Consider the following 27,776-nt stretch of genomic DNA (forward strand, 5'->3'; position numbering starts at 1 on the left):
ACTTTGTCGCGGCCCCCGGTTTAAAGTGATTGTTACGCAAACAAGCGATCACATTACTAACAGCCCCTTTTACTTCTAAACCGTTACCCCCACCAACACATATACACACCATTACAACAAACTACTGGCAACATTAAACCCCTGTTAATCACCTCAACAATTAACACACACTAGAATTTTTTTTGTTTTGGGGGGAGCGAAAGGAAAAAAAAAATCAGTCGGGAAATTTAGGGAACTGAAACTTGCTCCAGATTCTTGTATAAAAATTTCTGACATTTTTGCCTTCACTGGAATCCAGCGTAGTGTACCGAAACAGGTAGCGACGCCGAGATGTGAAAGCAGACTGGCTTCTGGAGGCTATTGCACGGTGCTGTGCTACATAAAGGTGGGTTAGGACTGAATCGAATTTTGAAGGTTGTGTTAAAGGTTTTAACCTATTGATTTCTGTGTGATAGATAGATCAACAAAGACAACTTGCATCTTTACAGTGCCTCTAAGGTTACAAAATATGCCTCACATCTAACAATTGACACCTTGCTGGGATATGGTCCAATTCAATTCATATAGAAGCCAACAACAACTTGCATTTATGTTGCACCAATGAATCACAGAACTGTTACAGCGCAAAAGGAGGCCATTCGGTCCATCATGTCCGCATGGGCTCTCTGAAAGAGCAATGCCCTCAGTTCCATTCCCCTGCCTTCTCCCCGTACCCCTGCACATTCTTCCTTTGATATAACTGTCCAATTTGCTTTTGAATGCTTCAATTGAACCTGCCTCCTCCATGTTTACAGAAGTTTTTCCTCCTATCGTTTTTGTTTCTCTTACCAAATACTTTAAATCTGTACCCTCCCGTTCTCTATCCTTTCACGAGTGGGAACAGTTTATCTACTCTGTCCAGACCCCTCATGATTTTGAATACCTCTATCAAATCACCTCTCAGCCTTCTCTTCTCCAAGGAAAACAGTCCCAAGTTCTCCAATCTATCTTCATAACTGAAATTCCTCATCTCTGGAATCATTCGCGTGAATCTTTTCTGTACTCTCTCCAGTGCTCTCACGTCTTTTCTAAAGTGCTGCGCTCAGAACTGGACGTGATACTCCAGCAGAGGCCGAACAATAGACCAAAGAGAATGGCTTCTGTTCTCACAAACTTTAGCTGGGGGCAATTACTGCTCTTTCAAGACTAGATGCCAGTCAAGCATCATCGGGCCATAGAACAGGTGTACCTTGCCCGTCTAAGAGCGAAGACCAAAGTACGGAAAGTTCTCATCAGGGAACTCCTCTTTGTTGATGATGCTGCATTAACATCTCACACTGAAGAATGTCTGCAGAGACTCATTGACAGGATTGCGGCTGCCTGCAACGAATTTGGCCTAATCAGCCTCAAGAAAACGAACATCATGGGACAGGACGTCAGAAATGCTCCATCCACCAATATCAGCGACCACGCTCTGGAAGTGGTTCAAGAGTTCACCTACCTAGGCCCAACTATCACCAGTAACCTGTCTCTCGATGCAGAAATCAACAAGCGCATGGGAAAGGCTTCCACTGCTATGTCCAGACTGGCCAAGAGATGTGGAAAAATGGCGCACTGAAATGGAACACAAAAGTCCGAGTGTATCAAGCCTGCGTCCTCAGTACCTTGCTCTATGGCAGCGAGGCCTGGACAACGTATGTCAGCCAAGAGCGATGTCTCAATTCATTCCATCTTCGCTGCCTCCGGAGAATCCTTGGCATCAGGTGGCAGGACCGCATTGCCAACACAGAAGTCCTCGAGGCGGCCAACATCCCCAGCATATACACCCGACTGAGCCAGCGGCGCTTGAGATGGCTTGGCCATGTGAGCCACATGGAAGATGGTAGGATTCCCAAGCACACATTGTACAGTGAGCTCGTCACTGGTATCAGACCCACTGGCCGTCCATGTCTCCGCTTTAAAGACGTCTGCAAACGCGACATGAAGTCTTGTGACATTGATCACAAGTCGTGGGAGTCTGTTGCCAGCGATTGCCAGAGCTGGCAGACAGCCATAAAGGCGGGGCTAAAGTGTGGCGAGTCAAAGAGACTCAGCAGTTGGCAGGAAAAAAGACAGAAGCGCAAGGGGAGAAACAACTGTGTAACAGCCCCGACAAACAAATTTTTATCTGTAGCACCTGTGGAAGAGACTGTCACTCTAGAATTGGCCTTTATAGCCATTCCAGGCGCTGCTTCACAAACCACTGACCACCTCCAGTCGCTTACCCATTATCTCTCGAGACAAGGAGGCCAAAGAAGAAGCCTCGAACCTGTTCCGCCAATCAATGAGATGATGGCTGATCTGAGACATAATCCATATACCTGCCATTGCCCCATAAAAATCTATCAATCTCAGATTTAAAATTAACAATTGACCTAGCATCAGTTGTCATTTGCAGAAGTGAGTTCCAAACTTCTACCAGCCTTTATGGGAACAAATGTTTCCTAATTTCTCTCCTCGGAAGTCTGGCTCTAAATTGCTATGCCCCCAGCCCTAGACTCCCCAACCAGCAGAAATAATTTCCCCCAATCTACCCTATCTGTTCCCCTTAATATCTTGAAGACTTTGATCAAGTCACCCCTTAAACTTCAATATTCCAGGGAATACAACCCTAGTTTGTGTAATATCTCGTTGTAGCTTAACCCCTGGAGTCCAGGGATCATTCTGGTAAATCTGGACTATACTCCCTCCGAGTCCAATGTATTCCTCCTTAGGTGTTGTGCCCAGAACTGTTCACTGTACTCCAAGGCCAGGATTTTCCAGTCACTTTGAGGATGGCCTTAGAGGAGGGGTGGGGTTCGAAAAATCACATGGCGTGTCGTTGGCATGGACTTCTAATGTCATCACAGTAGATCCAGATGTTACTGGTGGCGGATGCCAAGGTGTGAACGGCGCACACTTTTGGAAAAATGGCAATTAAGAGGTAGTTAATGTAATTAAAATTATAATTGATTGGTATTTTATGGGCCTGTTTGAATTTTCCCGCAAATGCATGGGGGCTACGGGGCGTCAGAGCCCCAGCAGGTATATCAGGACAGCAACAGGCCATCAGCTGAGTTTATTGCTGTATTCGGCAGCCATGGTGTGAGGCAGTGTGCCTTCACAGGAGCTGGGGCAGCACAGCCAAAGTAATTTGCATTGAGGAGGGGGAATTCAGATGCCAGAGCTTTCGGATCAAGCCTCCATAGTGCCATCTGACCACTGGCAGGTGGGTGCATTGAGAGGGTGCAGAGAGGGAGAGGGATGGGCTGTTTCAAGGAAACATCTGGTAGAGTGGCCCTTCAGACTAATAGGTCACACCTGCCATGGACATCGTCCACCCAGCAAGGAGGAGAACCTAAGAGGAAGGGAAGTGTAGTCAGAGGGATCCGGACAGCAACAACCTCATGGCTACCTGCAGGGGCAACCTCAGGATGGGGAAGCGGCAGAAGACCGCAGAAGGGACCACGAGCAAGTGCCAACGTGGGGAAGAGGTTCCCTGTAGCAATGGTGTACAGACAGAGCATGAGCTACCTCTAGATGTCGGAGCAGCAGTGTCACCAAAGACTCTGCTGGCCTTCACCAGGCCTGCCTCACTGAGCTCTTGGTCTCCTCCCACTGGCAGGGCTGCACTACTGGCTGGAGGTCTTGAGGAGATGCCTGAAGCAGGTCTTGTGGAGATGACTGAAACAGGTCTTGAGGGGATGACTGAATCAGATCTTGAGGGGGTGACTGAAGCAGGTCTGGAGGGGATGACTGAATCAGATCTTGAGGGGATGACTGAAGCAGGTCTGGAGGGGATGACTGAAGCAGGTCTGGAGGGGATGACTGAAGCAGATAACGAGGGGGTGACTGAAGCAGGTCTGGAGGGGATGACTGAAGCAGATAACGAGGGGGTGACTGAAGCAGGTCTGGAGGGGATGACTGAAGCACGTCTGGAGGTGATGACTGAAGCAGGTCTGGAGGGGATGACTGAAGCAGGTCTGGAGGTGATGACTGAAGCAGGTCTGGAGGTGATGACTGAAGCAGGTCTGGAGGTGATGACTGAAGCAGGTCTGGAGGTGATGACTGAAGCAGGTCTGGAGGGGATGACTGAAGCAGGTCTGGAGGGGATGACTGAAGCAGGTCTGGAGGGGATGACTGAAGCAGGTCTGGAGGGGATGACTGAAGCACGTCTGGAGGGGATGACTGAAGCAGGTCTGGAGGGGATGACTGAAGCACGTCTGGAGGGGATGACTGAAGCACGTCTGGAGGGGATGACTGAAGCAGGTCTGGAGGGGATGACTGAAGCAGGTCTGGAGGGGATGACTGAAGCAGGTCTGGAGGGGATGACTGAAGCAGGTCTGGAGGGGATGACTGAAGCACGTCTGGAGGGGATGACTGAAGCAGGTCTGGAGGGGATGACTGAAGCACGTCTGGAGGGGATGACTGAAGCAGGTCTGGAGGGGATGACTGAAGCACGTCTGGAGGGGATGACTGAAGCAGGTCTGGAGGGGATGACTGAAGCAGGTCTGGAGGTGATGACTGAAGCAGGTCTGGAGGTGATGACTGAAGCAGGTCTGGAGGGGATGACTGAAGCAGGTCTGGAGGTGATGACTGAAGCAGGTCTGGAGGTGATGACTGAAGCAGGTCTGGAGGTGATGACTGAAGCAGGTCTGGAGGGGATGACTGAAGCAGGTCTGGAGGTGATGACTGAAGCAGGTCTGGAGGGGATGACTGAAGCAGGTCTGGAGGGGATGACTGAAGCAGGTCTGGAGGGGGTGACTGAAGCAGGTCTGGAGGGGGTGACTGAAGCACGTCTGGAGGGGATGACTGAAGCAGGTCTGGAGGGGATGACTGAAGCAGGTCTGGAGGGGATGACTGAAGCAGGTCTGGAGGTGATGACTGAAGCAGGTCTGGAGGGGATGACTGAAGCACGTCTGGAGGGGATGACTGAAGCAGGTCTGGAGGGGATGACTGAAGCAGGTCTGGAGGGGATGACTGAAGCAGGTCTGGAGGGGATGACTGAAGCACGTCTGGAGGGGATGACTGAAGCAGGTCTGGAGGGGATGACTGAAGCAGGTCTGGAGGGGATGACTGAAGCAGGTCTGGAGGGGATGACTGAAGCACGTCTGGAGGGGATGACTGAAGCAGGTCTGGAGGGGATGACTGAAGCACGTCTGGAGGGGATGACTGAAGCAGGTCTGGAGGGGATGACTGAAGCACGTCTGGAGGGGATGACTGAAGCAGGTCTGGAGGGGATGACTGAAGCAGGTCTGGAGGAGGCCTTCAGCTGCATCCGGTGCTGGCAGTCCTTTAAAAATGCTGCCAGCACATCCATTGGCATTAGCTGATGATTCAGCTGTCACCTCAGTCCCCGCCTTCAACTTCTGAATGGTCAGCCCAACCACTCCCACTCACAACCGCCCCCCACCCCCCCCCACCCTGCATACTGGCCGGTAATTAGCTGGTCAGCACAAGATTTTGGTCAGATCGGGGTTTGGAGTGGGAACATCAATGCCATCCACTTCCGGCCCCACCCTCCCCTCCTCACCAATTCTTGCAAAGTCCTGGCCCAGGTGTTGCCCAACAGGGGCTTTGTATAGCTGAAGAATGACTTCTACCCCCTTGTATTCTAATCCTCTGGATTTAAAGGCCAGCATTCCATTAGCCCTTTTGATTATTTTCCGTACCTGTTCATGATATTTTAATGAGCTGTGTACTTGGATCCCCAAGTCTCTTTGGACCGCCACTATTTCCAGCTTTTCATCATTCGGAAAGTACCCTGTTCTATTCGTTTTCGGTTCAAAGTGGTTGACCTCACAGTTTCCTACATTGAGATCCATTTGCCACAGTTTTGTCCATTCACTTAATCTACCAATATCTCTTTGTAATTTTAGGCTTCCATCTATATTGCTTACAATACCACCTATCTTTGTGTCATTGGCAAATTTGGATATGTGGCTTTCTATCTCATAATCTATGTGTTTAATAGTTGAAGTCCCAACAAAGAACCATGTGGAACACCACTAGTCACATCCTGTCAATTAGAGTACTTGCCCATTATTCCTACTCTCTGTCTCCTTCCACTCAGTCAATTTCCTAATCAGGCTAATAATCTGTCTTCAATTCCATGAGCTAGTGACGGACTTTATCAGATACTTTCTGGAAGCACATCTAAATAACATCCATAGACAGTCCCCTATCCACGACTTTATCACCTCTTCAAAAAATGCAATCAGCTTCGTAAGGTAAATCCATGCTGGCTCTCTCTGATCAGCTGAAAATTATTAAGATGTTCAGTCATCCTATCCTTAATTATAGACTCCTGCAATTTCCCTACAACAGATGTTAGGCTAACTGGTCTATAATTCCCTGGTTTCCTTCTGTCACCTTTCTTAAATAATAGCTTGACATGCACAATTTTTCAATCAAAAGAAACAGTTCCTGAATTGAGAGAACTTTAGGGTGTCTGCAATGTTCCCACCTACTTCTTTTAAAAGCCTAGTTGAAAACCATCTGGTCCTGGAGTTTTGTCGCTCTTTAGTGCCATTAATTTCTCCATTACTGTTATCCTGCATACGTTAATTTTGAGTCCCTGTCCCGGGATCCACAGAAGTCACTGGATAGTGACCAGGGGGCAATTGCTGTACATTCTAGTTCAAAGACTCTGGTGCCCTCATGTAGTGCTGCCATTGCTATCCTTGGCTAAGATCAGCTAACTCAGCACAGAAATTCAACAACTACAACTTGCATTAATACAGTTCCTTTAAAGTAGAGAAATATTGTAAAATGCTTCCACAAAAGCATAATCAGACAAAAATAGGTGCTGAGCCAAAGAAGGAGATGTTAGGAGCAGCTACCAAAGCTTGGTCAAAGAGGTGACTTTTAACGAGGGTTCTAAAAAAGATTTTGTATTTATTTGGCAACTTTGTGCTTCACCAGAGCGTTATTAAACAAAATTTGACCACGAGCCACATAAGTAGATATTAGGACAAGTGAAAGAGGCAGGATTTAAGGAATGTCTTAAAGGAGAAGAGAAATAGAGAGACAGAGAGGCTTTGGAAGAAAACTCCAGAGCTTAGAACCTAAACCGTTGAAGACATGGCCACAAAGAAAATTTGGGATGTGAACAAAGCCAGAATTAGAGAAATAAGATTTGGAGAAGCAGAGAGAATTAGCGAAATCCTGTTTTTTATGACTTAATACCATGCCATGCTGTGCATTTACCCACTGAGCCATTTACATCAGTTAAAATATATAGATAAAAAGTAAATAGGGATGGCTATAGGGGTCAGTTGAAGGTAACAGAATCATCTGTGAGATCAATCAATGATAAATGGATTGTGGCAAGCATGGCAGTGATGGCAAGGGCTTTTTCCGTTATGTTAGGAGTCAGACACTGGTGGGGGGGAAGAGTTAAGATTTTCAGTACTGTGGCGTGGAACAGGGTCAAATAAACATAATGGGTATAGGGGATGGTGGGAAGGGGTGAACTTTAAACTTTGTGCAGTCTGGGGGGGGGTTGGCAGGGAAGGTCAGATAGTTAATGGAATTGTTATTGGGGGGGTGGGAAGGGGACTTTAGAAATTTATTTAATAAATTCTGGGGGAGTGTATCTTTAAAAATTCAAATTGACTGGCAGGGCTGGCTGCCCTTTAAAAATCGCACCAGCGCCTGTGCAGCTGATGCCTTTGCCAGGGACGAACAGCCTGCCCCTTCCACGAGACTGTGGGGGCATGCCACCCGGCTATTTAAATGAACCGCTGCACGTGAGATCGCGGCGTCTCTTTTGCATGCGGGCTACCCTTTATTGAGCTCGCCACCAATCTCTTAAAATCCAGCCCACACTCTGCAGCAGTGGATCACTGCATAGTGATCAAGAATTGCAATTTGGTCTGAATTTTTCCCTTTCCTAACAGTTGAGGTGAATTAGACAATCCCTACCGACTTCCACCTGAGAGTGTCACAGGCCAGGAATGAAACCTTCAATCTCTAGCTCAGTACCATATCTGGTGGTTCATTTACATAAAGAGCCATAGAGGGAGCCAAAGTGGTTTAAGTGGAGTTAACGTCCAGTTTAATGATCCAGTGCACCTTCTCACCCCACACTCACTCATCGTGTCCTTAATTTTCTTGGCAGCTGAACAGCATCCAATAAAAGAATTTATTTTAATCCTTCTCAATGCAAATTTGACATGCTGATTATACTGCACAATGGAGTTTGGATCTGTTAACAAAATCTTCCACAACCTGACCTCCAGTATGCAGCACAACCTATCTGAACCACAAGTCCTGAATCAGTACCAGTTAACCAAAGCCACCATATTGTTTATTTTCATATTTTCAGTTGCATGTTCATTGCGTTCCTTATAACGAGCTTCACAAACCTACACTTTGTATTCCCAATATTGAGGTAGTGCTGTTGGCATCCTTCCATCTACGAAAGATGATGGATGGATTGAAATACTGAGTCTCATATATCTGAGATAGCTCCATTAATCTACAAGTAATTTTAGATTAAAAGAGTGCAACTGAATGGATGTGCATGGGCCTCCCTCCATCAACTGTAATCCACAATATAAATATATTATGTCATGGTAGGCCCATAAAAATGTGCCATTGGGTAGAAAGGAGCTGACTTCAGGAAAGTAAAAACAGGGGGCAGGTCCTTCGCCTTTCCTCTGACGCAGAAATTGGGCTTTGGTATTCCGCAGTGCAACCAGCAACTCACTGCAAAAGTAAAAGGGGGAGAGCGATGCACAGAGATCATTCACCGGACAAAAATAGTAAAAATAGGCGATATAAAAGTTCCTTGCGCATGGTGTTCCCATTATGATGTTTTACTATGTTAAATGTGCAATATAATTGCAAGTTGTTGTTATAATGAGCTCAGATCACAGCACAAAGTTTTGATAAGATCAAGTTACTTGTACTAATCTATCCCCGGTACTCCCACATACTGAGATTACTTAGTGTATTGAGTACACTGAGGGCTTACTGAGGGTTTCAACTCACTAATATCCAATTAATATTGTGAAACTGTTTTCAATTACAGCAGTTCGATAACAGGACACAGCTCCTGAAGTGCTGATTTGACCCATTTACACTTGTGGGATTTGCCAACACCGGAACTATTGTGTCATGTTGGTTGTACATCTTCACCAATATCAGGTTAGCAAAATGGGCCTGTACAAGCAATGTAGATGACAGCACTGACACTCTCTTAGTATAACTGAAGTTATAATCTGAGCAAATTCCTGATGTGACAGATGGTCTTTGATATAATCAATTTCTGGAATTAGAATCACAGAATCATAGAATGATTTCATCACATGAAAATGTCCCTCAGCCCAAGGTGTCTATGCCAGCTCTCTGCAAGAACAATTTAGCTAGTCCCACTTCCTGGTCCTTTCCCATAGCTCTGCAATTTTTTTCCTTTCAGGTGCTTATCCAATTCCCTTTTGAAAGTCAGGACTGAATCTACCTCCACCTTCCTTTCAGGTGTGTATTCCAGACTCTAACCACTTGCTGCACATGTTGCGTTTGATTCTTTTGCCAATCACTTTAAATCTCTGTCCTCTGGTTCTCAACCCTTCCACCAATGGTAACAATTTCTCCCTATCTACTCTGTCCAGACCCTTCATGATTTTGAACACTTCAATCAAATCTCCTCTCAACCTTCTCTTCTCGAAGGAGAACAGCCCCAACTTCGCCAAACTATCCATGTAACTGAAGTTTCTCACCCCCGGAATCATTCTTGCAGATCTTTTCTGAACCCTCTTATCCTTCCTAAAGTGCAGTCCCAGATGTGGACATAATACTCCAGTTGAGGCTGAACCTTTGTTTTATATGGGTTCATCATAACTTCCTTAATTTTGTACTCTATGCCACTATGTTTAAAGCTCAGGATGTTGTATACTTTATTAAATGCTTTCTGAATCTTCCCTGCCACCTTCAACAACTTGTACATATATACCCCCAGGTCTCACTGCTTCTGCACCCCCTTTAAAATTGTATCCTTTATTTTATATTGCCTCTCCTCGTTCTACCTACCACACTTCTCTGCATTAAATTTCACCTACCACTTGTCCATCCGTTCCACCAGCCTGTTTATGTCCTTTTGAAGTTTATCACTATCCTCCTCATAGTTCACAATACTTCCAAGTTTTGTGTCATCTGCAAATTTTGAAATTGTGACCTGCACACCCAAATCGAGGGGTCATTAATGTAAATCAAGAAAAGCAGTGGTCCTAATACCGACCCGGGGGAACCCCCACTATATACCATCCTCCACTCCAAAAAACAACTGTTCTCCACTACTCTCTGTTTCCTGTCATTCAGCCAACTTCATATCAATGCTGCTACTGTTCCTTTTATTCCATGGGGTTTAACTTTGCTGACAAGCTTGTTATGTGGCATTTTATCAAATGCCTTTTGAAAGTCCATGTACACCACATCAATTGCAAAACGTCCATCAACACTCTATATTAGCTCATCGAAAAATTCAATCAAATTAGGTAAACACTATTTGCCCTTAACAAATCTGTCTGGCTTTTCTTAATTAATCCACATTTGTCCAAGTGACTGTTAATTTTTTTTCTAGATTATCGTTTCTAAAAGCTTTCCCACCACTGAGGATAAACTGACTGGTCTGTAGTTAAGTTTATCCTTACACACTTTTTTGAACAAAGTAATGACATTTGCAATTCTCCAGTCCTCTGGCACCACCTAAGGAGAATATCGAAGGAGGATTGGAAGATTATGGCCAATGCCTCAGCAATTTCCACCCTTACTTCCCTCAGTATCTTCAGATGCATCTGATCTGGTCCTGGTGAGTTATCAACTTTAAGTACAGCCAGCCTTTCTAATATCTCCTCTTTATCAATTTTTAGCCCATCCAGTGTCTCAACTACTTCCTCTTTCACTACAACTTTGGCAGCATCTTCTTCCTTGGTAAAGACAGATGCGAAGTACTCATTTAGTACCTCAGCCATGTCCCCTGCCTTCATATGTAAATTCCCTTTTTGGTCCCTAATTGGCCCTAATCCTCCTTAAAGGAACATAGAAACATAGGAAATAGGAACAGGAGTATGCCATTCGGCCCCTCAAGCTACTCCGCCATTCAGCTAGAACATGGTCGATCTGCTACATCTACGACATTTTCCTGGACTATCCCCATATCCCTTGATATCTTTAATATCTAGAAATCTATCGACCTCTGTCTTGAATGTACTCAATGACTGAACCTCCACATCCCACTGGGATAGAGAATTCCAAAGATTCACCACCCTCTGAGTGAAGATATTCCTCCTCATTTCTGTCCTAAATGGCCTATCTCTTTTGCTGAGACTATGTCCCCTGGTTCTAGACACCACCACCCTCCCCCACCACTGCCCTCCCCACCCAGCCAGGGGAAACATTCTTCCTGCATCTACCTTGTCGAGCCCTGTAATGATTTTGTATGCTTCAAAGAGATCACCTCTCATTCTTCTAAACTCTAGCGAATACAGGTCCAGTATTCTCAGTCTCTCCTCATAGGACAATCCCGCCATCCCAGGGATCAGCCTGGTGAACTTCCATTGCACTCCCTCTATGGCAAGTATATCCTTTCTTAGGTAAGGAGACCAAAACTGTACACAATACTCCAGGTGCAGTCTCACCAAAGCTCTATACAATTGCAGCAAGACTTCTTTGCTCCTGTACACAAACCCTCTTGCAATAAAGGCCAACATACCATTTGCCTTCCTAATTGCTTACTGCACCTGCCATGTTAGCTTTCAGTGACTTATGAATAAGGACACCCAGGTCCCTTTGGACATCAACACTTCCCAATCTCTCACCATTTAATAAATACTCTGCATTTCTATGTTTTTCCTACCAAAGTGGATAACTTCACATTTTGCCACATTATATTCCATCTGCCATGTTCTTGCCCACTCACTTAGCCTGTCTAAATCCCCTTGAAGTCTCTTTGAATCCTCCTCACAACTTATATTCCCACCTAGTTTGGTGCCATCAGCAAATTTGGAAATATTACATTTGGTCCCCACATTCAAATCATTGAAGATTGTGAATAGCTGGGTCCCAAGCACTGATCCTTGCAGTACCACACTAGTCACAGCCTGCCAACCTGAAAATGGCTGTTTTATTCCTACTCTCTGTTTTCTATCTGTTAACCAATTCTCAATCTATGCCAGTATATTAACCCCAATCCCATGTGCTTTAATTTTGTTTACTAAGATAATGTGTGGGACCTTTTCGAAAACCATTTGATAATCTTCTTCTTCTTCTTTGGCCTCCTTGTCTCAAGACCACTGGAGGTGGTCAGTGGTTTGTGAAGCAGTACCTGGAGTGGCTATAAAGGCCAATTCTAGAGTGACAGACTCTTCCACAGGCGCTGCAGATAAAATTGGTTGTCGGGGCTGTTACACAGTTGGCTCTCTCCTTCCACTTCGTTCTTTTTTCCTGCCAACTGCTAAGTCTCTTCGACTCGCCATTCTTCAGCCCCGCCTTTATGGCTGTCCACCAGCTCTGGCGATCACTGGCAACTGACTCCCACGATTTGTGGTCAATGTCACAGGACTTCATGTTTGTGGACGTCTTTAAAGTGGAGACATGGACGGCCGGTGGGTCTGAAACCAGTGACGAGCTCGCTGTACAACACATCCTTGGGGATCCTGATAATCCAAATACACCACATCCACTAGTTCCCCCTTATCTATTCTGCTAGTTACACCCTCAAAAAATCCCAACAAGTTTGTCAATCATGATTTCCCTTTCATAAATCCATGTTGACTCTGCCCAATCTTACCAATATTTTAGAGTCATAGTCTTTTATGGCACAGAAGGAGGCCATTCAGCCCATCAAGTCAATACTGGCTCTCCACGGAGCTATCCAGTCAGTCTCACTCCCCTGCTTGATCCCTGTAGTCCTGCAAGTTTATTTCCTTCAAGCGGTCATCCAATTTCCTTTTGAAATCATTGATTGTCTCCGCTTCCACCACCCTTGTGGGCAGCAAGTTCCAATCTATTACCATCCACTGCATAAAAAAGTTCTTCTTCATATTCCCCCTGCATCTCTTGCTCAAAACCTTCAATCTGTGTCCCCTAGTCCTTGTACCATTAGTTAATGCAAACAGTTTTTCCTTATCTGACTTATCTAAGCCTGTCATAATCTTGTACACTTCTATTAAATTTCCCCTCAGCCTCCTTTGTTCAAAGGAGAACAACCCCAGCTTTTCCAACCTAACCTTGTAACTAAAATCCCCCATCCCTGGAACCTCTCCTCTGTACCGTCTCAAGGACCCTCACAACCTTCCTAAAATGTGATCAGGACTGGACGCAATGCTCCAGTTGGGGCCTCACCAGATAACCTAATAAAGGTTCAGCCTGACTTCCCTTTTATACTCTATGTCTCGATTTATGAAGCCCAAGATCCCATTTTCTTTACTAACCACTCTCTCAATATGTCCTACCACCTTCAAAGATTGATGCACACTCTTTAGAACTGTGCCATTAAGTATATATTGGCTCTCCCTATTTCTTTTAACAAAATGCATCACCTCACACTTACCAGTATTAAATTCCATCTGCCACCTGTCTGCCCATTGTACTAGCCTATCTATGTCCTGTTGCAGGCAGTTCACATCATTCTCATTGTTTGCCACACCTCCAATTTTTGTGTCGTCAGCAAATTTTGAGATTCTACTCTGTATTCCAAGATCTAAGTCATTTATTTATGGCAAATAAAAGCATTGGCCCCAGCACTGACCTTTGGGAAAAACCACTGTCTACCATCCTCCAATCTGAAAAGCAACCATTTGCTACGACCCGCTGTTTTCTGTCCTTAAGTTAATTTTTTATCCAGTTGGACACTGACCTTCCTATTGCAAGAGCCTCAGTTTTGTTAACCAGCCTTTTATGTGGAACCTTATCAAATACCTTCTTAAAATCCATATAGACAACATCCACTGCATTCCTTTCATCAACCTTCTCTGTTACTTCATCAAAAAATGTAATTAGATTAGTCAAACATGACCTCCCTTTTACAAATCCATGCTGGCTGTCCTTAATTAACTCAAACCTCTTCAAGTATTTGTTGTTATTTTCCCTGATTATTGTTTCTAAAACCTTACCCACCACTGACGATAAACTAACTGGCCTGTCCTTACACCCTTTCTTGAATAAGGGTGTCACATTTGCCATTCTCCAATCCTCCAGCACCTCCTCCGATTCAGGGATTATGGTAAGCCCTTCCGTTATCTCCACCCCAACTTCCTTTAAAAACCTGGGATGCAAGCCATATAGACCAGGTGACTTATCGACCCTAAGCATAGCCAGCCTTTTTAGTACCTTCCCCCTCAATTTTTACCTTATCCATTGCCTCTAATCTCTGCTTCTACTGATATTTTGTCAGATTCCTATTCCTTAGTGAACACTGATGCAAAGTACTAATTAAGTATATTAGCCTCGCCCTGCACCTCTAAGCATATATTACCCTCTTTGTCTCTAACAGGACTATATGCCTGCTATTTGGCTGCCAGCCTCCTCTCATACTCTCTTTTTGCTGCTCTTATTTTTTTTTTTCACTTCCCTTCTGAACTTTCTATATTCAGCCTCATTTTCACTTGTATTATCAACCTGACATCTGTCATACGCACCCTTTATCTGCTTCATTTTACTCTCTATCTCTTTCGTCATCCAGGGAGCTTTGGATAACCTTGTCCTACCTTTCCCCCTCGTGGCAATGTAGCTTGACTATACACAAACTATCTCCTCTTTAAAGGAAGCACATTGTTCAATCACAGTTTTGCCTGACAATCTTTGACTCCAATTTGCCTGGGCCAGATCCATTCTCACTCCATCAAAATTGGCCCTCCCCCAATTAATTATCCTTACTCTAGATTGTTCCTTTTGGGCTGGATTTTATGCAGGAGGCAGTACTCCTGGCGTCGGGCCAAAAAGTTGGGGTGACCCTGCCTCTGCATTTCTTCAGACCCCCAAAGTGATCCTCCAGTCTTTTGGGGTCAAAATTTAAGGAGGCAGAATCGTCGTCCCTTTAAAGACTTTATTGGGACAAGGATCCCCCCTTCAAGAGATGCCAGCCAATCACAGGGCCAGCAGCTCAGCAGTATTGGCAGCGCCTCCAGGAGTGGTGGCCACTGCCAGTACTGCAGAGGCCTCGGACCTAGTCCCAGCAGTGAAACCCTAAAGAAGAGATAGGTGAGGCGGGTTCACTGCAGCCAGACTGGAAGGCGCCGGCAAGTCGGTGGGGTGGGGGGGGCGGTTCCGCGGGGGGGCAGGTACAGTTGTTCCCGTTGGGGGTCCTCCGTGGGCCACAAATTGCCCACGAAGGAGGGAACCCCCCACTGCAAGCTCGTAGGGAGGGCGCCTCGTGGTAAGATCCCAACAGTGGCAGGAAAAGGTCCTTATTTGGCCTGTGGACGGGAAGGTCGTCGTCAGCCTGTCCCACTCTCGGGAGAATCGGAACCTGGAATCCAGCATTGGGTTCCGTGGTGGGCAATTCTGCCCCGATTCTCTGGCCCTTCAGCCCCCTGCCACGAAACCTGCCATCAGGATGAGAACAAAATCCGGCTCTATGATACTATGATCACTGTCCCGAAATGTTCCCCTACTGATGCTTGAATCTGATCCAGCAATGCCTTCATTGAACTGGAAACATGCTGATGTAGAAAATTCTCCTGAACACACTTCAAAACTCTTTCCCACTCTGCCCTTTACACTATTACTATCCATGTCCATATTAGGATCATTAAAGTCTCCCATATAACTACTCTATAGTATATGCACCTCTCTGTAATTTCTTCACAAATTTGTTCCTCTATATATCTGTCCAACTAGTTGGTGACCTATAGAATACACCAAGTAATACAATGATACCTCTATTGTTTCTTAGCTTTAACCAAATAGATTCCGTCCCTGAGCCCACCCCCCCACCGCCATAGGACATCCTCTCTCTTCGGCACTTCACTATAATCCTTAGTCAATACTGCCACCCCTCCTCCTTTCACTTCTTCCGTATCTTCCCTGAACACCTTGTATCCAGGAATATTTAGTATCCAGTCCTGCCCTTTTTGAGCCAGGTCTCTGTTATCGCCGCAGCATCATATTCCCTGTGGCTATCTGCACCTGCAGCTCACCAACCTTATTTACCCCATTCTGTGTGTTCACATACATGCACAGTAAAGCTAATTTAGACCTTATTTCATTCCCTCTTACTCTGATCCCACCTAATATCTTACTGTTTCTTACTCTCGTGCTATCTGTCTGTCCCAATTCTTTGTGAACCTTGTTTTTCCTCTCTAATTAGATTAGATTAGAGATACAGCACTGAAACAGGCCCTTCGGCCCACCGAGTCTGTGCCGAACATCAAACACCCATTTATACTAATCCTACACTAATCCCATATTCCTACCAAATATCCCCACCTGTCCCTATATTTCCCGACCACCTACCTATACTAGTGACAATTTATAATGGCCAATTTACCTATTAACCTGCAAGTCTTTTGGCTTGTGGGAGGAAACCGGAGCACCCGGAGAAAACTCACGCAGACACAGGGAGAACTTGCAAACTCCACACAGGCAGTACCCGGAATCGAACCCGGGTCCCTGGAGCTGTGAGGCTGCGGTGCTAACCACGGCGCCACTGTGGGTTCCCATCCCCCTGCCAAGTTATTTTAAACCCTCCCCAATAGCACTAGCAAAACACCCCACAAGGTCATTGGTCCCAGCTCTGTTCTGGTGCAACCTGTCTGGCCTGTGCAGGTCCCATTTCACCTAGAACCAGTCCCAATATCCCAGGAATCTAAAGTGCTCCCTCTTGCACCATCTCTCCAGCCCTGCATTCATCTGCTCTATCCTCCTATTTCTATTCTCATAGCGTGTGGCACCAGGAGTAATCGAGAGATTACTACCTTTGAGCTCCTGCTTGCTAGTTTCTTTCCTAGTTCCCTAAAATCTGCCTGTAGGGCCTCATCCCTCTTTCTAACTGTGTCGTTAGTACCAATATGGATCACGACCTCTGACTGTTCACCCTGCCCCCTCAGAGTGCTCTGCAGTCACTCAGTGACATCCTTGACTCTGGCACCATGGAGGCAATATACCATCCTGGATTCACGTCTGCGACCACAGAAATGCTTGTCTGTTCCTCTACCTCTCACATCCCCTATTATTATTGTTAACCCAAACTTCCTCTTGCCCCCTGTACAACTGAGTCAGCCATGGTGCTGTGGACTTGGTTCTGGCAGCACTCCCAAGAGTAACCATCACCCTCACCAGTATTCAGAAATAGGTTTGAGAGTAAGACACATGCAGGGACTCCTGCACTACCTGCCTGGTCCTCCTCAACTGCCTGCCAGTCATCCATTCCCTCTCTGCCTGCCTATCCTTAAGCTGCAGGGTGAGCACATCCAAAAACATGCTATCCATGTATCTCTCAGCCTCCCAGATGCACTGCAGTGATGCCAGCTGCCGCTCAAGCTCTGAAACCTGGAGCTGGAGCTCCTCTTATTGACAACACTTCCTGCACATGCAGTTGTCAAGGTCACAACAAGTGTCCTGGAGTTCCCACATATTACAGGATGTGCTCTCCCTGGGATTGAAGATACCTGCTATGCCTCTATTTATTAGACTAACTCAACTTAACAGAAATAAACTAAAGACTTACAAATTACTTATTAAAAAACAACTCATCAGTCAGCACCCTCCCTTGTGCTGACGGTACTTTTAGTTTTTTTACCTTGCTCCCTGATGCTGACATTCACTCCAGTCTGCTGCTTTGTCCCTACCTCCATTGCCTTGCTGCTCCAAATCTCTGTAATCTCCTCCAGCCCAACAATCCTCCAAGATATCTGCGCTCCTCTAATTCTGGCCTCTTGAGCATCCCTGATTTTATTCGCTCCACCATTGGTGACCACGTCTTCAGTTGCCTAGGCCTCAAACTCTGGAATATCCTCCCTACACCTCTCCACCTTGCTCTCCTCCTTTAAGACCCTCCTTAAGATTGATTCTTTGATGAGGAATTTGGTCGTCTCCTCTAATATCTCTTCATGTCATATTTTGTTTTATTATGCCCCTGTGAAGTGTCTTGGGATGTCTTATTACATGAAAGGTGCTATATAAATACAAGCTGTTGTTGTTCAATTCCCTCCTTAAACCTTTCTTCCTCTCTACCTGTCTCTCCTTTTATAGGATGCTCATTAAAACCTACCTCTTTGATGAAGCTTTGATCATTTTCCTGATTTCTCCTTCTGTGACTCGTCGTCAAAAATATTTTTATTGATATTACTCTGGTTATGTGCCTTGGGACATTTTATTACATTAAATGTGTTACATAAATGTAAATTATTGTTGTTGCTGTTCATGACTGTGGAACTTTGCCCCAGTATGAATCAGAACTTCCAGACAGGAGGAAAGAAAACGGGACAGAAAAGGGCCTTTGACTCCATTTGGAAGCTTATATATTTTCCTTTATGAATTAAGTTTTCAAACTTTTCTGTGTGGGGGACCCACTAGAACTAATGACATATCCCCAGTAATATCCGGCAACTTCTAACTTTAGACAAGCAGTGGTGCCTACCCAAGAAAAAACAGTGGTATCAGTACAGAAAACATTGCTGTATTAGTATTGACAAGTGCCAGTAATTCAACAAATACAGAAACAATATAGAGTGCAGAATTCTCCAAACATTGTTTGCTGCATCTAAAAGCCTTGGGGCCCAGAGGGAGAGATTTTGATGACCTGACAGACCAACCACCTCCCAGGATCCACGTGTACACCCCTAGGGCTGTGGACCCAAACTTAAAGGATTAAGCTGAATGGGTATTATGCTGGAGATGTTAATGGTGCTGTGAGGAAAATGTCGACAGTATACACTGGTATTCGGAAAATATTCTTCCTTTTGGCCTCCTTGTCTCGAAAGACAATGGGTAAGTGCCTAGAGATGGTCAGTGGTTTGTGGAGCAGCGCCTGGAGTGGCTATAAAGGCCAATTCTAGAGTGACAGGCTCTTCCACAGGTGCTGAAGATAAACTTGGTTGTTGGGGCTGTTACACAGTTGACTCTCTCCTTACACTGCTGTCTCTTTTCCTGCCCACTGCTGAGTCTCTTCGACTCGCCTCTCTTTAGCCCTGCTCTGGCAATCGCTGGCAACTGGCTCCCACGACTTGTAGTCAATGTCACAAGACTTCATGTTGCATTTGCAGATGTCTTTAAAGCAGAGACATTGACGGCCAGTGGGTCTGATACCAGTGACAAGCTCACTGTACAATGCGTCCTTGGGGATCCTACCATCTTCCATGCGGCACACATGGCCAAGCCATTTCAAGTGTCGCTGGCTCAGTAGGGCATACATGCTGGGGATGTTGGCTGCCTTGAGGACTGCTGCGTTGGAGATACGGTGCTGCCACCTGATGCCAAGGATTCTCCGGAGACAGCGAAGATGGAATGCATTGAGACATCACTCTTGGCTGACATACAATGTCCAGGCCTCGCTGCCATGGAGCAAGATATTGAGGACACAGGCTTGAAACACTCGGACTTTTGTGTTCCGTGTCAGTGCGCCATTTTCCCACACCCTCTTGGCCAGTCTGGACATAGCAGCAGACGCCTTTCCAATGTGCTTGTTGATTTCTGCATCGAGAGACAGGTTGCTGGTAATGGTTGAGCCCAGGTAGGTGAACTCTTGAATCACTTCCAGAATGTGGTTGCCGATATTGATGGAGGAGCATTTCAGATGTCCTGTCCCATGATGTTCATTTTCTTGAAACAGATGGTTAGGCCAAATTCATTGCAGGCAGCTGCAAGCCTGTCGATGAGTCTCTGCAGACACTCTTCTCTGTGGGATCTTAATGCAGCATCGTCAGCAAAGAGGAGTTCCATGATGAGGACTTTCTGTACTTTTGTCTTCGCTGTAAGATGGGCAAGGTTGAACAACCTGCCATTTGATCTTGTGTGGATGAAAATTCCTTCTTCTGAAGACTTGAACGCATGTGAGAGCAGCAGGGAGAAGAAGATCCCAAACAGTGTAGGTGCAAGAGCCCAGCCCTGTTTCACGCCACTCAGGATAGGAAAGGGGTCTGATGAGGCACCGCTGTGCTGAATTGTGCCTTTCATATTGTCATGGAATGAGGGGATGATACTTAGTAGCTTTGGTGGACATCCGATCTTTGCTAGTAGTCTGAAGAGACCGCATCTGCTGACGAGGTCAAAGGCTTTGGTGAGATCTATGAAGGCAATGTAGAGGGGCAAAGACAGCATTATTGGACTGGATTTTAAGGAGTCCTTGACGTTGATCCGTGGGGGAGGGGCCTGAGGATGGCTCCGGATGAGGCCCGCCATGGACCTCGACGCCAGCAGGGCCCGGCCCGATCCTCCCGGCAGTGGTGAGGCTCTGTGGTGGCTCCCCCGCTGCTGGACGACAGGACCACAATTTGAAGATTCAAATCAATAAAATTAATTAATTTACATACACCTACCTTAGATGTTGAGGACCCCATGCGATCTTCGACGCAGCGGCTGGCAGTCCCACGCCTTCAAATCTCCATCCAGTGAAACGAGGCGCCACACTGGTGGGGAGGGGGGAGGAGGTAAGTTTATCAGTGTGGGGTGGGGGGAATGGGATCAAATACACGTAATGGGTGTAGGGGATGGTGGGAAGGATTGAACCTTAAACTTTGTGCAGTTTGGGAAGGGGAAGCTCAGATGTAAAAGGTAAGTGTTTTAGGGGGGAAAGGGCAAATAGTTAATGTAATTGTTATTGGAAGGGGGAAAAGGAGTGTTGGAACTTTATTTAATTTTGGGGGAAGTTCACTTTAAATATTTAAATAAGCCGGCAAGGCTAGCTGTCCATTAAAAATGGCGTGAGCGTCTGCACACAAGCAGCTGATGCCATTGCCAGGAACGGGCAGCCTGCCCCCTCCACGTGATTGTGGGGGTTGGCCGCCCCGGCTATTTAAATGAGGCGCTGTGCTTGAGATCATGGCGGCTCTTTGGCGAGATCAGTGGCGGGCTCATAAAATCCAGCCCATTGGATCTGAATCAAGTACTCTTCATTGTTAAAATAAACTTCTCAATCTTTCATTCACTTCTGTGTAATGCACTGTAATGCATCTGCTGATTTTGCAGGCAGCAAGTTAGGTTTAAAATATAGCCAGAGAGAAAGCTACCCCCATCTCTCAATATAGACACACAATAAAATTCTGCATGCTTCTTCACAGTTCAATGTTTCTCCCTTCCAGATAAAGCTCGGGCTCAGAATTTCTGTGGAGTTCCTCCCGATCTCCAGATGTAACTTCAGAGGAAGATTGTCAGAATCTCCTGAGAAAAGGCATAAACAGCTGTGGAGATTCTACTGCTGTGTTTCCCTTCCCCCAGAGGGAGTGAGTTCTGGTGGAGTACAGTTCCGTGGTTGCTAGTAGGCCTCTGGTTACTCACCTGAATGGTCAGTATTCATGTGTGAAGCTAGAAATTGAGTATTGCAAGCTAGCCCAATCCTTTCTTCCCATTTAGTAAATGCACATTGTGGACGACTACTGAGCCATGCAGATCAGAAAGGTCCCAATAGCTGATCCCTGATCTATGCTGCATTAGCTGTTATTGGCCAAGTTGGCAGTGGGAATCCTACAAGTTGCAATCTGGTTCAGTTTCTCTCAGGTAAAAATAAAGTCAGCTCCTGATCACTGGGGCTCAAAGAAATTGGCTCACCAGCACCTCCTCAAGGGCAACCAAGGATGGACAATAAATGCTGGCCTTCCAGTGATGGCCACATCCCGAGAATGAGTAAATATATATCTTTTTAAATCCAGTGAAAACAGGAATGAACATGGCTGTGCTGGTCCTTGATGGTTGAATGGCATGTTGACACTCATACTCTGGGCTGATAAGTAAAGAATAGCCATTTGTTTGAGGTACCAAAGGGCTGCTGTCATAGGAACAGGAGTAGGCCATTCAGCCATTCAAGCTTGCTCTGCCAGTCAATTAGATAATAGCTGACATGCACCTCAGCTCCATTTACCTGCCTGAGCACCATATCCCTTGAAACCCTTACCTGATAAAAATCTATTGGTTTCAATGTTGAAAGCTCCAATTGAACCAGTATCTACAGATTTTTTGGTGGAGCAAGTTCCAGATTTCTATCACCATTTCCTTTCTAAATGGCCTGGCCAACTTTTAGGAATATGTCCCCTCATCCTTGATTCCACTACCAGAGGAAACAGTTTCTCAGTATTGTTACGACCAGGTGAGAAAGGTGTCTAGGGGTCTTTTACTGTCTTCACCTGGTCTTATTGTAACAGGGTTTAATTTTAAATACACTGTTTTGAGCTCCCCTTTTGGTGAATCCTTTTTCACCACTTTCCAATTATAAGGCAAAGAAATGAGCATAAACAGGCTTTCTTAGGTTTAAAGAAGAAAAGTGTAATTTATTAAACCTTAAACTTAAACTCTAATATGGTTAACGCCCATGGATATACGACGCGCCCAAGCTAGCATGCACACGTGATACACACATGCAAATAGGGACAGAAAAGAGCAGAAGAAAAATGGAGAGGTTTGGGACAATATCAGAAGAGTTTCTTGTTTACTGTGCTTCGAGCTCACTGTAGTCCTTTTATAAGTAGTCTTCCTTTTCGTTGGGGCCCCAGTATTCTTCTTAAACCTTGTTTACTGTAGGAGACTTTTCTCTCTTGGAGATCATGTGTCTTCAATGGTTTCTGAAGCTGGTGAGAGCGAAATGAGAGCAGACAGGAGAGAGGTGTTCTCAGTCCAGGAGAAAACAACTTTCTGATTTCAAATTCCTTGTTGGAAATTCAAATTCAAAAAACTCCAACAGTCAGTTAGTCATGTGACCCAAACTGGTCCGATCACGTGTTTGTGTATTCGGCCATCTTAGCAGTTAACCTGGAATGCTAGCTTTTCCACTTCCAATGTCTGATAATCAAAAGTCCATTGTGGATTAAATTGGACCAGGGAATAGCCTCTTTGTCCTTTAAAGTACTGTCTGTTGATATGCTAATGTCTCTCTCCAGCCAAAGTCTCCAATTATTTTTTAAAGCAAGTTCTTTCTTCACCAACAACAGTCCAAAATCAATATTCATGTGGCAAAATTAATTTTCCTCATTCTTGGCAGGTGAGGGGGCTTGCCTGACAGTATGTATCCCATCAAATCCATTTAACATTTTAAACACCTAGATCAGATCACCCCTCAATTTTCTACGTCCAAGGGTGGAACTGTCTTTAAGGGTTCGTCAAATGCCTTCAATAGAGCAGGGGAAAACATATCACTTAGTCCAACATTGTCGCCAGAGACTGGCCACAGACACACCATGGAAATCCCCCTGGCTGATGTCACTAGAAGATCACTTCCTTGGTTGCCTGGGGGCATGCAAGTGAGATAAAAGGCTCTCTCAGAAGGATGAATTTAGCAATGCATTCAGCTCCAAGTAAGCGCATTCCTAATCCAAGCATAATACTGACCCAAGCATAGAATTCCAATGGGCCAGCCCTTGTCCCATTTACACCTATTGTATAGAATTCATGAGCCATGCATAATACGTAAAGGGGCATACACATTCCTTATTAAAAATGCTCAGTACAAAATTCTTAAAGAATGACAGCATTTGCAGTAAAGCATCATTGCCATAAAAATCATGTGTATGGCTCTTCACTATCTCTGAGAAAAAGATGCAAGCAGTTTTAATACTGGTCGCTCTTTGTTCTAATTCTAGATTTGCATCTGTGCTCACTGCTATATCCACGTCCCCTTATGCAGGCTACAAACTTGTAGCCCCAGTTTTTCATGGGTCTGCGAGTCGGCTGCCACTAAAATGCATTTGCTGTCAACACAGAAACTACTCACAGCTGCCAGTTCCCTGGAACCTGAGGTGAGACTGTATTGATATAAATATCAGTTCTGAGGAAAGGTCAATGACCTGAAACATAACTGTTTCTCTCTCCACAGACACTGCCTGACCTGCTGAACATTTCCAGCATTTCCTCTTTTTATTTCAGATTTCCAGCATCTGCAGTATTTTGCTTTTGTTTCAATATGAAAGGTGCTTCATTTACTTGGAACTCCCTTGATAGCTCAGTGGGTAAATGGACTAAATGATATGACCCTTGTCGTATCAGTATCAAATTTGGCATGATAATGCTCCTGTGAAGCACCTTGGGACTTTAACTACATTAAAGATGCAATATAAATGCACATTGTTGTTGTGAAATGATACAAGCCAGGAGGAGTGTGCTCTGTGTGGACCATTGTGGAACTATGCCACGCAGACTTGAGTACTGGTGCATCCAGAATTAGCTGATATTGGGCTGGATGATAACTGGAGTGCTCCTGGGCTAGTCAAATTCTTTCGCCTGACCACTATCCAGTGACTGTCCACTGAGAAAAGCATCTGCTCAACTGTGATGCCCTTCACATTTAAACAGGCTGCCATTGCAAAGAATTTGGTTGAGGTCCTGGAGGGCTGCTGGTACGAATAGAACTTTACCCATGTAGACATGTTTTGAAGAGAAGGTGAGATTAAAGAGGGACTAAAACAAAACCAGGAGGCTCCCACCATTGATCTCTGGTGTGTGCTGAATTAGTTACTATTTCCTGGGTTAGCATTGGAGGTCCCACCTTGATCTAGTTTTACCTCAGTGTGCACGTATGGGAATTGGTTGGGAGACAGCATTTGGCTCAGCTGTAACCCCCTTGCTTGGGTGAATACCTTGCCTTGTACTGCATGTGAAGAGCTGTTGCCTGTGGAACCATTCTACAGAACAAGTCACCTCCTGAATGAGAGGAGAGTGTGGGTGGGAAGGGGAATAGATGGTACTATAATATCAGCCTGGAGTTAACTAGATCTCAGGAAACCAGTGCTTTTCCAAACATTTCTGTTTGTACTGAACTGAGTTGTGAAGCCTCAGTGACACTGATTAAACAGATTTGTTTTGTTTACTTACCGTAGTTGCATCTATTCAGTGTTTACCGTGAAAAAACATGGGTATGACTACAGTGTTAAAATCTCCAGGCTGACCATTGTGTCTACCACTCCAGCGGAAATTGGAGAGAAAGATTGAAGGAGGTTGCACCACAGGATTCCTAGTGTCCTGGGGCTGGATTTGCCTTTGAAAGTGTTTGGGATAGTGTTGGAAAAGGAGGCCTAACATTGCATTCCCACCCTGACCTCCATCTCTCTCCCCTGCTAGAAGCTTTGCCCACTGCCTCTTTCCTGCTTAGTACATGTCAGTGCTGGTGTGTGGGGCTGGAACTTGGCTACTCAGATGATCATGCTGGAATCCAGTTCTCATATGACACTGCAGGAGAATACCTGGAGAAAGGTGACAGTAGTAGGCCCATGGTGTAGTGGTAGCAAGGCCCCAAAATTCTTTTAATAAAGAGAGAGGCCTAATTGAGGCCTGCTCTCCCTGTACAATGGTTCAACACATTCACCTTGTTCGGCCAAGGCTTAAAAAATTTGTAATCTCTTCAGGGCGCTTCCACCTCGGGTTACCAACTATGTCTGAAAGTAATCCTGGAGGTTGGGGAAGAGGCTGTTGCCCACCTCCTACAGGAAGGTGTCTTTGTAGAAAAGGTCTGGAAAGAGATGCAGTGGTTTTTGTTGAGGTTCATCCTGAGCAGCTCCATAATGTTCCATCTTGTGATCTACGAACTGTTCCCAGGGACGCACACCAAGACAAACATCAACTGCTGCTGGAGGACCATCAACTCGGTGAAAGATGCTCTTTGGTCTGCCTGAAACTTGCTAGTTTTTCAGTGCAAAGAGCTGTCCATGACTGACTGTTGCAGACTGTTACATTCCAAGGTCCAGGACTACGTGCTGAGGGATGCATTAAGCAGGTGCTGCTCAATGGGGAAAGGCCACAGTCTAAGGCCCTCCCATCATTATACATGGAGGAGCTGGAACCCATGTAAAACCCTTCAAGCTGTATGCACCAGAGAATGTTTGACCTGAAATGTAAAGATATGTTGTAAATGTAGCCTGTAACTGTCAGTGCAGTGAGGCACCTCAAAGTGCCACAGACTGTACTGAAAGAAATTGAACTGTATTGCACTTTATGCAATGTCATTTTGAACTGTTATGTAATGTACCTTTACAAATTTCATGAATAAACTATATTTTTTGAAAGCAAAATATCCTGGAGGTATCATCACATGATCTCCTCCCTCCAACTGCCTGCAGGCAACACTTTAGTGCCTTGCCCAAATGGCCATTGTCTCTTTGTGAACATCAACTGCCAATTGGATTTTGGAGTGCATCACTTTCAAACCTGATATTCATACACATTCATTTTGTCGCAGATATCACTGGATGCCAATCAGCACTGGGAACCCCAGAAGATTATCTTCCTTCCTTATTCCATGGGTGCTAAGGTAATTGTAATACCCCGATTGCTTCACTAGAGATCCGCTAAACTGGAACCTTCCTTGATGTGAATCGCGAAGTACTGTGCCTTGCAGACCATTTACCCCCTCCAGGATCAGGGAATCGGGCTTAAGATTTTCAATTACTTCAGGAGCAAACCAAACATCAGAACTAAAACAATGGCCTCACATCACATCTGCCCTGTGTCTTATCCTGCCCTCTGTCAGTTTTAGTTTTTAGAAAGATTGTGGCTTGTCATTGCATCCATCGCTGCCTACATTAGGTTCCTGATAGATCGAGGTTTATTTGCACCCCAGTGATTTACGCACTGAATTTTGGGGTTTGGATTGAAACATTAATGTTTGTGGAATCTTCCTGTGCGCAAAATGACTGTCACATTTGCTGACATAACAATAATCACTGCACTTCACAGTAGCACTTTGAGACATTTTTGACAAACATGATAAGGTGCTATGACTTTGCTAATTTTCCTTGTTTATGAACAGACAATTTTTAGGAAAGCGAAATGCAGAAGATACTCAAATCCTTCCCATCAGTTTCTGTATACCTGGGCTAACTTGGAAGCAATGGCATGAGTATCCCAGATGGCTACTACACAATTTTACACAACCTTGAGTACAGACAAAATATTTGGATCTTTTATTGCACTAACATAAGAGCTGATCCAATAAAAGGCATCAAAATATTTAGTCTACCCTGATTACAGGGGACTAATGCAGGCTTAAAATAGTTTAAAAAAATAATTGCAAGGAAATATTTGCAGAAGATAAAATGGAGACATTGCATTTTTCCAATTGTTATAAACCACATGCTTCAGGCTCAGTCTAGAAAATCAGCAGCTGTACAGAGGTGTGCGCCAGACACCACAATAAAATTGCACAGTGTTTTGAAAAAACTAACAAGCACAAAGTCTTACTGTCTTTCACTTTGTGTTTTCTCCCTCTTCATTTATTTCTCTAATTTCTTCCCCTCCTCTACTGACACACTGTTATGCTCAGTTCCTCCATTTCCTACAAAACCTTATCTTAATTTAAAAAAGCACATTTTTCTGTCAATCAACACTAGCCCTCACTAAATAGGACAGTTTATACTGGTTGTTAATAGAGTTCTTGCATTTCAGGATCTTATTTTGCCAAAATACTTTGTGTAACATTGTATACTTGTATAAGTGGCTCCGTCGAAAATTCAAGCACTTTCATTAAATTAAAAAACGCAGCCTGCATTATGTTTTCATGTGACTTCATATACTATGATCTGTTCAGCTTCCCGAAAAGGCTTTGAGTAAATTGTGTAGATTTTATTTATAATACACCTCTTTAGACTTAAAGTATTTTAATTACTGTTTTTAAATGACTGTAATCTCATTAATTTTAGAGG

The 27,776-nt window shown here is 45.0% G+C and overlaps 1 long non-coding RNA gene across 2 annotated transcripts; it reads left to right on the forward strand.

The window, feature by feature from the left end:
- Positions 1–83: 83 nt before the first annotated feature.
- Positions 84–27,569, forward strand: LOC137369297 (uncharacterized). 2 transcript variants are annotated; one of them, XR_010974919.1, is made up of 3 exons: positions 84–385; positions 9,035–9,150; positions 26,315–27,569. It is a non-coding gene; the product is annotated as an uncharacterized lncRNA (long non-coding RNA). The 2 variants fall into 2 exon arrangements; XR_010974918.1 differs by lacking the exon at positions 26,315–27,569 and adding an exon at positions 25,485–26,098.
- Positions 27,570–27,776: the final 207 nt, after the last annotated feature.

The sequence above is a fragment of the Heterodontus francisci genome, chromosome 1 (assembly GCF_036365525.1).
Source record: "Heterodontus francisci isolate sHetFra1 chromosome 1, sHetFra1.hap1, whole genome shotgun sequence".
NCBI lineage: Eukaryota > Metazoa > Chordata > Chondrichthyes > Heterodontiformes > Heterodontidae > Heterodontus > Heterodontus francisci.